Source organism: Lissotriton vulgaris, chromosome 2_1 (genome assembly GCF_964263255.1).
Source record: "Lissotriton vulgaris chromosome 2_1, aLisVul1.2, whole genome shotgun sequence".
NCBI classification, from domain to species: domain Eukaryota; kingdom Metazoa; phylum Chordata; class Amphibia; order Caudata; family Salamandridae; genus Lissotriton; species Lissotriton vulgaris.
In genome coordinates this window covers 2,086,159,839-2,086,170,492 of record NC_141687.1, presented here as the reverse complement: position 1 = coordinate 2,086,170,492, position 10,654 = coordinate 2,086,159,839, and the positions used below count along the sequence as shown (strand labels likewise).

At 48.9% G+C, this 10,654-nt stretch overlaps 1 protein-coding gene across 1 annotated transcript in view; it reads left to right on the top strand.

The window, feature by feature from the left end:
• The first annotated feature begins 530 nt into the window (after window positions 1-530).
• WDR72 (WD repeat domain 72) overlaps window positions 531-10,654 on the top strand; it is a 976,411-nt gene continuing 966,287 nt past the window's right edge. Inside the window, exon 1 of the mRNA XM_086958315.1 lies at window positions 531-609. The gene's annotated coding sequence lies outside the window, so the exon portion shown is untranslated. The remainder of the gene's footprint in view (window positions 610-10,654) is intronic.

The window sequence follows — 10,654 nt, the reverse complement described above, 5'->3', positions numbered from 1 at the left end:
CCTGTTCCATTTTTTGAAAAAATAACTATTCAAGGATTTTTATAAGTTAATTCATCTGTAGTTGATCTCAGATGGACAGGCATCTGGTTCCAGATCTTCCAACATAGAGGCGTATATAGGGCTTGCAGAGACGTGACGTGTTTCAACTTAAGATCACTCTAAGTGCAACCAGGACAATAACCAACAACCACTGGATTAACCACTAACCTTCGGTTCCAGACTAGTTTGCAGCCTTAGACAGCTTCAATGACATTGTCAGGGGTCAAGTATGATATAAATACAATTGCCACACATCAGTTACACACACATTCCTCCGAGTGGTTATTGTGAATCTCACAGATCATCAGCCGGGCTGCCACTGTCCTCGCCTGGCATTGCCCAGATCCGCGGACACTACTGTATTCAGCAGCATACGGAGTTAAGTGGAAGAGCAGAGGTGAAGCAGGGCGGACTGTAGGGAGGTGAGAGGCAGGTCGGTTTCCTCCGCCTCACCTCTGCACCACGCCCTCTGCACGCGCATGGGGTGTGGCGAGTGGACCAAGTCAGGTGTAACCTTCATAACATCGTTCAGAAAGAGAGGCGTCCTGCAGAAGTGGCCTGCCTGCACCGGTAAGAACGTTAACATTTTTCATAGATTATTTTTGGGGGAACTTCTCAGTGTGTGCTGTATTATTGTGGTGTGACGTGCTTGCTTATTAAGTTTTGCTATAACGTTTTTGTATAATAGAAAGTCCTACAGATGGGAAATGTTGCCTCCCTGGCGAGTGGAAAGTTGAATGTCGTACGATTATTAACATGACATAGCAGATTTAATATTTACAATACCGAATTTTGTTTTGGAAACGAGGGCCTGGCCATGTTAACTAATGATTAACTGTAACTCTATCCCACATCCATCCCTTTTTCAGGAACTTTTAGCTCGCGACGATTCTCTCTTTTTTGCACGGTTTTTCATAGTTTTAGGAGTCGCTCGGCTTCACCTAGAAACTTATTAACGCTTAGCTCGGCTGACTGGTCAGGTCAGAGGAACCCAGAACAAGCAAGTGCCTCGTCGCACGCAGATGCACCGTAGCCACGTTACATCCATACATTTTTTTTGTTGCATGCTGGGATTTATAGTCCTGTCTAACTCCTTACACAAATATTAATATAAGCCTACGAATTCAAAGAAAACGGCTTCATGAGTGATTGACGCATGGATGTAGGAATCATGCCACTTACATGTCAGGGTGAGGTATTATTAATGCGGCTCTGTAGGTTTAGACACTTACCATCAATGGTGAAATAATAAGAATCATTGGGCAATATCTAGAACACGATATTTATGTAAGAAGTGATTTCTGTTCATAATATTCTGAGTGACACGCGTTAGGGAACAGGTTGGCTCGAGTGTGGGGGGTGTGTGTGTGTGTGTGCCGGGGGTCTTGAGCATGGGATGCTACCACTTAGAGGAGGGGGTACTATTGTGTATCAAGAGCCGCCCCCTCTCCGGTGAGAGGCCTTCCGACGAAAGAATGGGTAGTACTAGTCTTTAAACATTCATCGACGATATGCTGGTGATCTTACTCGGGGTACCCGTCCTCCTATCTCCAGTGGCTCCATAGTGTCATTTTGCAGTTGCCGCTCTCTTCTCGTTTCCTTCCGGAGGCTCACACGCACAAAGATCGACTGACTTTTTAGTACGCGAGCGGTGTCTGCCATCGGAAATGTACTTCCGGATTGATTGGTGAGTACCAGTTGTTACGGACCGGGTGTACTATATTGCCCTTTCTGTAATGGCGGCTCTGGTGTTCTTCTGTTTTTTATGTGCTGATTTCTTTTGAATTTAAACCTTAGGCAAATAATTCCGAACCTGAACAGTGGAACACATGTTCTGCCGTTTTGAGATGCAGATCGAGCAATGTCTGAAATCACGGATTCCTTCAATAGCGCCGGGTGCTATGGCAACGGGATAAAAGCTGGCCAACTAAAATACAAATATTATTGTTTATATTACCGAATCTTGCAACAGTTGGTTGCTGCTCTTATCGTGTATACACAACACCGAGCCTCCCACTGACATTAGTGGGCATGAAGGCCAATCGCCTCAGTCCTGAGGCAGCTGTGTTCAGATTTGTGTTGTGACAAAGTTCCAGAGGCCTTGATATAAATCTGCTCGGCTGGCTGTCTGTCGACAAAAATGTATCTTACCTTCGATAAAACAATTCCCTTCTCTTAAAAGAACGAATCTGTTTTAAAGTGCTATTGTTCCGTTTCCAGTGCTTGTGTTATTGATTTCAAGTAAACATAATCCGTATGCATTTGAAGTCTCCAGATACAATGGACGGTAGTTGTCAGTGCTGGACACTTGTAATGTATCTATACAAAAGGTAGACGGGGCCCTTGTTCTGTATAATGGCATGAACATGTGTGAATATCGAAACATCTATACCGCCGCTCCTTAGACACAGGGAGCAGATGTGTGACAATTTAGTGAGTAACTAAAGTTGTCTAGAAGGTGTGCGTGCATCACGCATGTCTCTTCTTAAAGCAGTCTCTCAAGTGACATCTATGCGGAGTTTTCTGCTGAATCAAAGATGGAGGGACCAGCACAGAGGCAACAGAAACTAATAATAAAGTGATCCTGGACAAACCACCGGGCAGCAGCAGCTTCATGCCCCGAGTTTTCCAACAGGCGGTCGTTTCTCCTACGAAAAGAACATCAAAAGGGGAATACAATGGCCTTTTTCACTTTTAAGTTATGTTTGTAAAAATATCAGCTTTCCACTCTTATTTTTCCTCTCTGCATAAATATACGGGATAAAAAAACGGAAGACGTCACTTGTTATGCTGACTAATTTACACGTTTTATCTGTGCTAAGGTTGCATCCCCCGCTCAGTAGTTTGCATTTGTGATTTCTATTTTATCTGCGGCTCTGTTATATCACAGTTTACGGCAAGCTTTGCCCCTGCATGCAGTGTGCAACAAAGCACGCGCACGTTGTTTACACCAAACAGTCCGTCTATCGGCGCTGTGCGGTGCAGCGCGCCTGCATAAGGGGCAGCAAAGCAGGCGAGCACCGAGTATAAGTGCCAAACATATACTAACCTACTTTTAGCTTTATCATTTTTGCTGCTTAAGCTTCTTTAATGTATTAGAAGGCGGGTGAGAGGGCTTCTTTGTTCTTTCCTGTTTGGTGTCTGTTATCACTTTGTTGATACTCACAACATGACTGATCATTATGCAGAGAAACTCAAAACACTGCTTTCTTGACAATCCTGTTTTATTCCACGCGAACAGAAGGTTATTCACGGGAGACCTGCCATTGCTCCTTTAAGTGCTGGTCACGAAGTTACTTCCCGTCTATACCCGGAGCGCAGACTGCTCACCTCTGTTCAAGTACATTATAAATACTCTACACCTTTGTAGTGACTTCCTGAATCCTTCGTTTTTGAACGCAAAGGAGACTATTCCTAAAGGTTACTAATTAAGAACGTCCTCTGTACATGCCTATGGTTCCACTCTGTGTCCTAATAGTAAATACATTGTGGAACCATAATTACCTAGTCAGAAAATCGGCTGACATTAATATTGTATCCTAAATATACTTTACAAAAAAGTCGGTCCAGTGCACCTGATGATATAAAATCTACACCCAATAGCGCAATGTCTAGAACACGATGTCATTGTCGGAGGTTATTTCTGTTAATAATATTCTGATATTATCGGAACAGGTTTGGTAAAAAAGATGTAAACGACAAGCATCCTAAATTACATCTATGTTTATTGTTAAACTGCTCTTTTCGGGGGTATTTCCTTCTCAAATTGGTGTAAATAAATGATTGTCAGAAGTTACAGACCTAAGTGCAGGGAATCTATATAAAAAACATACACTTGTGCATGTTTTGCTAGACCTGTACCTATTTATGTCACACATTGAGTCAATTGCACCAGTTTCATTTTAGAAACATTGATACGTTCTAAAAAACTTTAGAAATCCTTCCTTCTAAATTATCTTTCATAACCCGCCTTTATTTGCTCACTGTTGGAACTGGCACTTTGTTTGGCTGAGCCCACCACTCCACTCAGAGGTGGGTGATTACACTCACCGTATAACCTGCGCTCACCCTTGGGTAGCTTGGCACTGGGCAGGCAGGATTATCACAGAGACAATGTGTAAAGCAGTGGCACAGCACTCCCAATAAATACACTGGGCATCACAAATGAGAGTTCACACATGATGTATGTAAATAACTTTTGTATTTAACACACACTATAGTCAACACAACATGAACAGCATGTATTTCGGGGTTTAAATCACACTTGGAAATATTTCTAGCAGTATTAGGCCCAACTGTGTTGAAATGACATCAGTAGAATGCACACATCGGAAATATCCTATTCCATATCCCCCCTCCACTTAGCATCCTTATGTGGCGCAACACGGTGTCAACCTCAGGCCCACCCTAGCAATTCTTATAATTAAATTCCACACCGTTATAGGGCCCACCCCAAGTCACAACAATATCAGAAATGTGTACATACACTGAATTAAAACACTTTTAAGCAGCACCGTGGGCTGAGGCCACACAGGTAAAACAAATAACAAAGGTAGTGTTCTCCTGTTGAGAAACTACAGTGAAAGGCAACACTGTTGGCTAGTGTTGTGAATCACAGGCGGCCTGCAGACTGTCACTCCCACACACACACTCAGTCCACACTGATACGCGGTGTTGCGGATATCAGACAGTTCTGTATGGGACATGCTTGCATACATACGCACACAGCACCGTAATGCGGTGCATCTGATACCCAGCCGCTCAATTGATAGCACTCTGCAGTCTTGGTGGCCCAATCCTCCCTCCACCTCACCCTGACTATCCTATGCTCACCGATTGAAGATAAACAGCCCTCCCCCCAATAGTAGGTCACACACAGCCATGTTCACACTTAGGGTCCATTACGATGTCAGGCGGATGGCCACCGCCATGGTGGCGGTGGCGATCCGCCCGTCATAAATGCCCGCCTGCCACCCTTTTCCCCCCGCCACATTACAATGGCGGGGGGACCGCAGCGGAGGCAAACACCGCCTGCCACTTTCCCGCCCCGGTCTCCTTGCGGCCGGGGCGGGAAAGGGTTCATATGGGCGATGTCTATCAGACACCTCCAGCCATATTTGGATGGCCGTCTGCAGTTGCTTTTCCGTGGCGGTAATGCCGCCACGGCAAGGCAGGCAAACCGCCACTGTGGCCGGCACATCCTAATACCCACCACGGGACCGCCGCTCTTATGGCGGGCGGTCCCCATTACCACGAGGATGGCGGGCGGGCAAAGTCTGCCCGTCATCCTATTGAGGCCTTTAGTGAGGATCCCAGGGAAGCAGGTGGGGGTAGGTATTAGGACTAATTGAGAGGCAGTCATCAAATGGAGATTTGTCCGCCACTCGGGAAGCTCACCCACAGGATGTGGAGCAGAAGCGGTCTGAGGGCACTAGTCGAACACTCCAAAAGGGTTTTGCAAGGGCCTTCCAGCACTAGCCCAGTTTTGCATGACGGGGGTCAGGCAGTCTCTTGAATCCATTTTCAGAAGCATTCTTTAAGCCTAGTCAATCACTTTCACTTACTCAAGCCGGGCAATCCTACCTGGCAATACGATGTTGGCAGGGTGAGGAAAGGGCAGTTGGCCTGCAGTACTAAGGGCCAAAAAGGTAACAATTGTTGAATGCAAAATGGAGCAGGGGAGCCTCTCGGAAGAAGGTGGCACCCTGCCAGGTAAACGCCAATCCAGGTCACACAAGTCAATCCCGGCACAATGTCTGGCATGCTTTCATACAGTTCGCATCAGACCGTTCCAGTCACACACACAATGAAGAGTTGCAAATTCCGTACCTTCCTGGAAATGAGGCACATCGTCTAGTGCGCATTGATATGGGTCTCACCAGAAAATCCCGGTCACCAGTATTCCCTCTAATTATTGATCCTCGTGTGTGGCAATAGAATGTTTGTGTCCATATGTTTCTAGCTTGTGTGCTCAAATGAGTGATGAGGTGTGCAACTAGGGAAATCGACTAGCTACCAAATTCAGTAGCAAAAGAACCTTACCAGGACGTTATTTCCGGACATCGCCATCTGCACAAGAAGTGGAGCGGGTAATCGTCTTCCAGCCCTGCAGCCTCCCTGTGTCCCAGGAGGGATTGACCGCCAGTTCGCCAATCTACAACTTGCAGCACCCGCTTCGCGGGTGCCGCTGCGCGATGACTGGTGTGGGGTTGAGGCTGCAGGAACACCAGAGAACAACACCCGGGAGGAAGAGAGAACAGCGGGAGGCGACTGTGGGCGCGCGGTGCAGGGACTCCATAGACCAGGAGTCCCCGCGTTGCACAGGTGTGCACGGCCGCGCCCACAGCAAGACACGCCCCCAGCCGGCCAATCCGGGTCAAAAGCAAACTCGCCCAGAGAGCAGTGGGATTCAGTAGCAAAAGAACCTTACCAGGACGTTATTTCCGGACATCGCCATCTGCACAAGAAGTGGAGCGGGTAATCGTCTTCCAGCCCTGCAGCCTCCCTGTGTCCCAGGAGGGATTGACCGCCAGTTCGCCAATCTACAACTTGCAGCACCCGCTTCGCGGGTGCCGCTGCGCGGCGACTGGTGTGGGGTTGAGGCTGCAGGAACACCAGAGAACAACACCCGGGAGGAAGAGAGAACAGCGGGAGGCGACTGTGGGCGCGCGGTGCAGGGACTCCATAGACCAGGAGTCCCCGCGTTGCACAGGTGTGCACGGCCGCGCCCACAGCAAGACACGCCCCCAGCCGGCCAATCCGGGTCAAAAGCAAACTCGCCCAGAGAGCAGTGGGATTCAGTAGCAAAAGAACCTTACCAGGACGTTATTTCTGGACATCGCCATCTGCACAAGAAGTGGAGCGGGTAATCGTCTTCCAGCCCTGCAGCCTCCCTGTGTCCCAGGAGGGATTGACCGCCAGTTCGCCAATCTACAACTTGCAGCACCCGCTTTGCGGGTGCCGCTGCGCAGCGACTGGTGTGGGGTTGAGGCTGCAGGAACACCAGAGAACAACACCCGGGAGGAAGAGAGAACAGCGGGAGGCGACTGTGGGCGCGCGGTGCAGGGACTCCATAGACCAGGAGTCCCCGCGTTGCACAGGTGTGCACGGCCGCGCCCACAGCAAGACACGCCCCCAGCCGGCCAATCCGGGTCAAAAGTAAACTCGCCCAGAGAGCAGTGGGATTCAGTAGCAAAAGAACCTTACCAGGACGTTATTTCCGGACATCGCCATCTGCACAAGAAGTGGAGCGGGTAATCGGCTTCCAGCCCTGCAGCCTCCCTGTGTCCCAGGAGGGATTGACCACCAGTTCGCCAATCTACAACTTGCAGCACCCGCTTCGCGGGTGCCGCTGCGCGGCGACTGGTGTGGGGTTGAGGCTGCAGGAACACCAGAGAACAACACCCGGGAGGAAGAGAGAACAGCGGGAGGCGACTGTGGGCGCGCGGTGCAGGGACTCCATAGACCAGGAGTCCCCGCGTTGCACAGGTGTGCACGGCCGCGCCCACAACAAGACACGCCCCCAGCCGCAACGCCCCTCTTAAGAAGAGCACAACACCGCATAGCGGGACGCGAGCGGGACGCCCGGAGCGAAGCCCGGGCAAAGGGCGGGCCCTCTGTGGCCCTCAGGGGCCAGAAGAGGCCGGGCTGGGCTAGCCCCCTGAAAATTGCCCCTTCAGAAGCCATCGTCAACAGTCTCTCGGCACCCAGCCTAGCTACTGGCCATCTTTACCGTCACAAGCTACATCCGGCCGTCAACATCCAACATAGTACCCCCCGCAATGAGGAAAACCGCTAAGAAGACCAGGATGCCCACCCTAAGATCGAGCACAAAAGCCAAATCGGATCATCCACCACCTCTACCGACCCTAACTGCCATCGACAAAATGCTCAAACAGACCATAGGGGCGGTTTCCGACGCCATAGCTAACACAGAGAGGAGAATGTCTCTACCACCTGTAACTATCATTCAAGATACCCAGGAATCATTGTTTAACCTTTCAGAAGCCTCCGAGGACTTGGCAGAGGAGACCTACACTAGCCGGCCCATAACCCCACCATCCTTTGCTGACCTTCCTTGTGCCCAGGCGCCCGCTGAAACTAGCAGGGATAGACCTGGTGCACAATTAAGCACTCAAACAAACACTAAAGACACAGACGTACTCACCGAGGAGAAAACGCCGCATAGGGATGGCCTTAAAAAAGGGAGGAAAAAAGGTCATGTAAAGTCCAGCAATCACAATCTGATCACGCCCATCAACCCGTCAACACCTGGAATACCATGCTGGATAACCAACATGGTGGCGGATCTTAAATCTGACCTGGAGCATTCCATCACGGTGCTGTTAAAACCCCTCATAGCAAAAATAGATAGACTAACATCACTGGTTAACAACAAGGGGATCAGCCCGAAAACCCATCCCACGCAGGAACGGGATTCGATAAAACCAAAGGAACCTACAACAACAAGCTTATCAAAAGATAAGGTCTCTTCAGCACACAATGGGGCTTCCAAACCCAACAACACCAATAACACCGGTGTCACGCAGAAAGGAGCCAAGGAAAAACAGAAGGTTGCCTCCACCCCACAAGCAGGTAAAAATAAAAAGCAAACACCGACCGGCAACAATAAACCTCCACCCGGATTTCCACAAACGATAGAAGAAAATAAGGCCTTAACCCCGAAGGCGGACCCTAAGACCCCCCGGAACCCCACCGCGACAACCACCAATGAAAAGAAAACCGCAATACGCTTCAGGACAATTAATCTCCCACCTGAGGCATTGCCATTTGTAGTTGTCCTTACAGGAGTGCCCCCCTTAAAGGAGGGCCAAAGGGAATCACAAATCGAATTAAAAAACAAATGCGCACAGTGGCTGCAAACACATAGGCCCCTGCCCCCAAACATCTACGGGGAAATCCTCTCAGTGAGAAGGGGCGAGTGGATCGGCAAAGGCACTAAGACCATCGCAGGGGACATCATCACGGTGAATTTTAGAGACATGGCAGCAGTCAACTTTATCTGCAATGCCCCCCCGAGTTACACCCGATCGCAAATTCACCCGGTCCATCTATCTTATTTCTACCCCCTTGCACCCCAAAGGCCGAGGCAGAATTTTGGCCACAACAGAATACCGCACTTGGGTTTCCAATATGGCCCACCCCAATGGCAAAGGTTAAACCCTGTATTCCCTACCTATGACTCCTCGATAATGCAGTTTGCCCACTGGAACAGGTTCAGCACACTCGAAGGGGTGGACTGACAGAGAATGGACCGTTTACCATCAAAGATCCAAAAAAGGAATGAGCCAAGTCTTCCACCATTAGGGGCGGAAGAAGGAGTAGCCCATGGACAAATTGATGTCACGGGTCCAGTGCATACTACAGGAGGCAGGAGCACACCACCAAATAGCACTCAGGGCAAACGGGATGGGATAAATCCCGACAGAAGAATCACTACCCCCCCCGGACCGCAATCAACCCGGGCTGCCGCACCTGCAAAGGACAAACAACTGAACCCTCTGCCAGGCGCAGGAAAAAGCACTCCTAAGGTCAGGATCCATGATAACTTACTAATAGCTACCTGGAACATTGCAGGGCTAGCGACTAAATTCGCATCTCAGGACTGGCTCAGCTACATAAAGAAATTTCACATCCTATGCCTCCAAGAGACCTGGGCCACTGACCTGCATGATTATAGTATGGAGGGCTATAAAAGCTTCTTTGTTCCTGCAAAAAAAGCTATCTCAGGGAGAGCGAGTGGGGGGCTCGCGATCTACGTCCACTTAGATATTAATGGTACCTGGTCCAATACCAAATGGTTCACACGCAACCTCCAAGTACTAAGGTTCACCTCATCAAGCCTAACATTCCTGCTAATGAACTGGTATAACACACCGGCTATAACGGAGAAGGGCGTAGCCATAAAAGAACTTGAAAATTGTTTGAACTTTTTATCCAAGACACCAAAGCCCATGAGTTTAATTTTAATGGGAGATTTTAACTGTCACCTCTGCGAAAATTTGACACCCTTTAATAATGATTGGTCAAAATGCACGATCATGAAAGGCCCACACTTCACCCACTCAACAGAGGGCTGGGACCTAGAAAGACTAATGAAAAGGCACAACCTTACCCAAACTCTGGACCTTGCTATCTTAAATGAGAAAGGAGAACTAACTCCAACATTCAAAGGCAGAGGCTGTCATTCTTACATCGACTTTGCATTAGTCTCTCCTAATCTAAAAAGACGCATCAGTACAATCACCATAGAGGCCAGGAGCTTCAGTGATCACAACCCGGTGATTATCAAAATGGAAGGTTTCGTCTTTTCAGCCCAAAAAAGACCTGCCATCCTGGAAAGAGCAGTGGACCAGGGAAGAAGAATCAAATGGGCCAAAATTGATGAGAACAGTTTTTATAAAAAGCTCCTACTCGAAGCCTCAGCAGCGATCGATAAATGTCTCGACCCCTGCGTAACCGGAGGTGCGGTGGTGAAGGCATTCGAAGAAATCGCACAGGTTGTAAGTAACTCCCTCCAAACCAAAGGAGCTAATAACAAAACTCCCCCAAACCCCTGTTGGTTTGATACAAACTGCACAAAGGCGCTGAAAAA